This window comes from Dromaius novaehollandiae, chromosome 19 (assembly GCF_036370855.1).
Source record: "Dromaius novaehollandiae isolate bDroNov1 chromosome 19, bDroNov1.hap1, whole genome shotgun sequence".
NCBI classification, from domain to species: Eukaryota; Metazoa; Chordata; class Aves; order Casuariiformes; family Dromaiidae; genus Dromaius; species Dromaius novaehollandiae.
In genome coordinates, this window is record NC_088116.1 from 191073 (window position 1) to 196185 (window position 5113).

The following is a 5113-nucleotide window of genomic DNA, read 5'->3' on the forward strand; positions in this document are numbered from 1 at the left end:
GGCGGCCCGGAAGCCCAGTGCCGGAAGACTACTGCTCCCGGCATGCCATGCCAAGCAACATGGCCGCCCGGAAGCCCAGTGCCGGAAGACTACCGCTCCCAGCATGCCGCGCTCAGAAAAAAAAACATGCCCGACCGGAAGCCCAGTGCCGGAAGACTACTGCTCCCGGCATGCCGCGCCGAAAGCTACGGCTCCCCGCATTCCCGCACCCCAACGCCCGCCCCCCACCCGCAGCGCTGGGGCACCTTTGACCCTCGGCACATTCCGTTCCTTTCCGTCCCGCCCCCCTTCCCCTTCCCCCCTGTCCCCCCGGAAACGGCCGCAGAGCCCCGAGCGCGGCCCCGCCAGCCCCACCACCGGCCCGGGGCTCCCCCGACACCCCCGCGACCGGCCCCGCCTCAGCTCCGACACTGCCCCCGCCCCTCCACGACCCTCCTCCCCCCGCTCCCCGACACGCTCCCGAGCTGACACAGGAGACCCCCCCCCCCCCCGCGCTCCTCCGACCGCGCAGTAAACCGCACCACAGCCCCGGCGCACCCCCTTCCTCCCCCCGCCTCCGTGGCCCCGGGACGCTCCCAGCCGCCGGGACCCCCGGCACATGCGGGACCTGCAGCCTGCAGCGCGCCTCCCCCGGCCCCGCTCACCTCCTCCGCGGGGCGGCCGCCGGGCTGGTCCCGAAGGGCCGTGCTCCGTGGCAGCTCCGCTGCCCAGCTCCTGCCCCAGCGCCAGCTCCCCCCAACTGCGGCCCCAGCCCCCAAATGTGGGCCTGCCCTTGCCATCAGCCCCACCTGGGGCCTGTCCTGCCACCCAGCTCCCCCTGGCATTCATCCCAGCCCCAGGGCCCGCAGCTGTGGGCCTGCAGGAACTGGGCAGGGGGCCTGGCCATCAGCCCCTTCAGGGACAGCTGGGGCTGCCAGGGCAGCAGAGGCACCCCCACTCTCCTGACAGCAGCTTGCTGAGAGCTGAAGGGAGAGCCCTGCCTGGGGTGTAGAGTGCGGAAAGGGGAGTATGCGGAGCACAAGAGAACAAATCGAGAGCTCTGGGTGCAACACAAGTCAAGAAAAAAAAAAAAAAAAAAGAACGATAGAGCAAACAGAGTGACTCTGGGGGCACCAAAAGGAGGGCCCTGGGGCACACCCAGAAGCACCCAGAAAACTCCAGGACAGGAGAAAAAGCTACACAGAGACCTCTGCGGCGTGCCGCAAAACACACACGGGGCCACAGGGCGCACCGAAAGGCACGCAGAGGGCTCGGGGGCAACCCAGAATGTGAACTGAGGGGTCCTGAGGGCATCAGAGGGCAAGTGCAGGGCTCTGGGGCAGACCAAAATACAGAGGAAGGGCCTTGGCGCACACCAGAGGGGTCACCAGGCACGCCGCAGGGCTCAACGCGGCTGACAGGATGGCGCCTGCAGGCTGCCCCAGGCACACGAGCGACACTGCGGAGTGCCAAAAGCAAATCCGGGAGCGGTTCGGGGACCTCACGCAGCCCTGGAGGGGCTCTGGCTGCCCTTGCGATGAGGGGAAACACCCCCAAGAGCCCCGAGGGTCCAGGCAACGCAAGGGAAATTCCCCGCAGCTCTGGGAACAGCACCGGGCTCCCTGGCAAGCGCAGGCACTCCCAAGTACATGGGACTCGGGGACCAGCTCCCAGCCCCGGACACAATGCGTAACCTCCTGCCCCGGGCATCGTGTTCAGGCAAACCGCCCTGGAGCTCGGCACCAGCATGCCTCCCCTTACCTACGATATCCAAAGAGTCACCGCCGCACCAGCGTCTGTCCGTCCGTCCGTCCGTCGGTGCTTTTTCCTTCAGGGCTAGGATTCAGCTTGGAGAGCTGAGAGGAAAATGCCTGATCCCGCCTGCCTGCACTTCTGCCCTAACCCAGGCCAGAGCCCCTCAGGTTACTCAGTCCTCAGCGCTGCCTCGGGGAGGCCGAAATAACTGCTAACGGTCATTAGCGATACTTACCCTAGTTACCCGTGCCAGAACGCCTCCTGCTGTAGCAGTTCCTGGTGATATCGAGGGGCCGCTGCATTCTGGCTTCCTTGTTTCATCCCGTCCCTTCGGTATTAGCCGCAAGCAAACGCTCGTCCGTCTCTTCTCTTCGTCAGCATTTGCTGTCCTTGGTTCCATCTCTGTAAGGAAGCGATAAACTCGCGTTTTACTTCCAGTGAAACGCTTAGGTTTATGCATGATCTTTTTCTCTTTACCCTGTTTTCTTTTTCCCCCTTTTTTTTCTTTTTTTTCTTCTTCTTTTCCTTAAGGGAAAGGTCTTAATACGGCACTTTGCACCATACGTTGCAGGGTAAACGGTCTGGAAACGTTACACACAGCAATTAGGGCTAGGTTATTAGGCAGGCGGGCACGTCGCCTAATACCTACCTAACGCCATCTTCCACGAAACCTTATTTTTATTCCGCTTCAGCGTTATTGTTACTGTTCGCAAACCCTCGTATGCATGCGCTTAACCGACAACTCTCTCGGTCTTTAACTACGTGGAGGAACGACAGCCCTCGATTTGCCTGTCTCCCTTTCAAACCTATTACCTTTTTGAGACTGCTCCTAGCTTCCTCTTACTCTTGCATGCTGGCCTCACAGGCGACGACCAAAATGAACCACCGGATCCCCAGGTCTTGCTGCTTCTCTTCGAGATGTCCCCCTTCGGTGGGCTACCCTGCCAAACAGACCAAAAAGACTGCCGAGGCCGCGAGGGTACCAGATTTTCAGACCGCTTCTCCGAGGCTTTCGGGGTGACTGACGTCACCGCTTCGCTTCACGTTGCTCACAGCTACCTCCGTCTATTACTTAGGGCTAAACCTGTTTCTGTTTGCAGAGGGGCTTGTTGCTTGTTTAAACTTGACATATAGTCCATAACCTGCTCTGCATGCTCCCTAGTCCCTTCTGCTTTTGCAACACTTGTGGTAATTCAAGGCGGTAATTAAGAGTCCCCATTGTCCCATAGGCTGGAGCGAGACATTGCTGCTGCTCTGAGGAGGCGCCTAAAAGCCACGCTGTTTTCGCTAGCATCACTGGGGCTTCCCAGAGCCCATCGGTGTTCTCTTTGGCTCTTCCCGAGCCTTTTAGGTTTTTTAGGCTATTCCTTAGCCCTCCATTTTAGGGCAATGTTCTCCTTAAGCACTGCGCACAGCACGATTATCCCAGATCAGCCACATCGTGCACACACAGAGGCTTCTGAGAGGCGGCTCAGAAGAAAAGAGAGAAAAGTCTCTTTGTCATCCGCACATTCACCCGTCAACACTCTTCACCAGGAAGTGCTGTAACTTCCTGTTTCTCTAAAGCGGGACTGAGTCGAGGCGGAGACGCACATCGCACCCCATCTTTGTTAGAACGCCTCACTGCTGCGGGCACTGGGTCTGGCAGCAGTTTGAGGAATGTTTGGGGCCTTGCACAGAGTGCAGGGGAAGGTCTGGAGTCAGTGACAACATTGCGGCAGGGCTCGGAGGCGTTTTGGGGCCTGTGGGGGTATTGGGGCAGGACTTGTGGGTGGTTTAATGGCTCTGGGGGGGCTGGTTGCAGGAAGGGTGGGACTCTGCGGGGCCCTCAGGGCAGGGGTGCCACCCCAGATGCGTAGTGAGCACATAGGGGTGCCCTACGTGGCTCTCAGCTCGGCGGGAGCAGCCACCGGTCTCCCACCCCACCAGACAGGGGAGCGGGGCGGGGGGGGGGGGGCAGAGGAGGTGGAGGGTACTATGAGCTCGCAGAGAACGCCAGAGGAGGCAGCAGGGAACTCCCCAAGGACCCCGCGTCCCAGACGACAGGAGGCATCAGGCTGCCGTGCCGCTGCTAGAGACATCCAGACCCCCGCGCAGACACCCCACACACACTCCTCCAGGCTGCGTCCGCAGGGGCGAGCGCACGCCCCGGCCCGCGCTGGGGAGGAACCGGGGCCCTACAGGCGACACACGCAAAAGGGAGAGTCAGAGCCGCGCTCCGGCAGACCCGGCGCCGCGCAGACCCGGCGCGGCGCGGCGCGGCCCCCAGCCCGACTCCCCCCCCCCGCCCCGCCGCCTCCACGCAGCGACGGCCCCGGCTGGCAGGACACAGCCCGACACCCGCGGCCACCCGAAGGCACATGCTCGCCTCACCTCGCCTCACCGCGGCCCCCACATGCTCGACTCCAGGCCGCCTCTGCCCTCGCCCGCCGCCGTCCAGCCAAAACACCCGCCCTGCTCGCCGCCATCTTGCCCGCCGCCGCACCGCGCCTGCGCCGGCCGCCCAGGGCTCGCGCCGCCGCACCGCGCCTGCGCGGCCCAGGGCGGCGAGCGAGGGGCGGGGGGAGCGCGAGGGGCGGGGGGAGCGCGAGGGGCGGGGGGGCGCAGCGCGAGGGGCGGGGGGAGCGGAGCGCGAGGGGCGGGGGGAGCGCAGCGCGAGGGGCGGGGGGAGCGCAGCGCGAGGGGCGGGGGAGCGCAGCGCGAGGGGCGGGGGGAGCGCAGCGCGAGGGGCGGGGGGAGCGCAGCGCGAGGGGCGGGGGGAGCGCAGCGCGAGGGGCGGGGGGAGCGCAGCGCGAGGCAGGCCAGACCCGCCATGGCCCCACCCTCGCGTGGTCGCAGCGCCGCGCTGCAGCCGGCCGGCTCCCGCGCGCCAACCGCAGCCCGCCGCGCCACCCCGGCGCTCAGGCCGAGCAGCGAGCGCCCCGAGGCTGCTCTGCCCGCGCCCGAGAGAGCGGCGGGCATCAGCGAGCAGGCGCTGGGGCTGCCCCGGGGAGAGAGCGCCGCGGAGCAGCTCCGAGACGGCACTGCCCGTCCCCGCGCCCCCAGGAAGCACCGAGAAGGAAAAGCCCTCTCGGGAAAAGCGCTCCCGGTCCGTGAGCACCGGGCAGGGGGCACGAGCGCGGCCCCTTCGCTTACCCGTCCCCGAGAGAGCGCAGAGTAGCGGCCAACGCGGCGACCGGCAGCGCGCACGTGTGCGCCGGCTGCCCGCAACGGTCTCCGTACGCAGCGGTGGCCGCCGGCGGCTGCAGTGCTGCCTTGTCGACACGCGAGGGCAGCCGTGAGCGCGCCGGAACGCAATGCGCATGCGCGCCCCCCCTCCCGCGTGCAGTGCCGCCTTTCAGACACGCGAGGGCAGCAAGGAGCAGGGCGCAGCGCTTTC

The 5113-nt window shown here is 65.5% G+C and overlaps 1 long non-coding RNA gene across 1 annotated transcript; it reads right to left on the reverse strand.

Moving 5' to 3' along the window:
• Positions 1-979: 979 nt before the first annotated feature.
• LOC135330294 (uncharacterized) lies at positions 980-4008 on the reverse strand. Its single transcript, XR_010392217.1, has 2 exons — positions 2548-4008; positions 980-2136 (listed from the first exon to the last, which is right to left on the reverse strand). It is a non-coding gene; the product is annotated as an uncharacterized LOC135330294 (long non-coding RNA).
• Positions 4009-5113: the final 1105 nt, after the last annotated feature.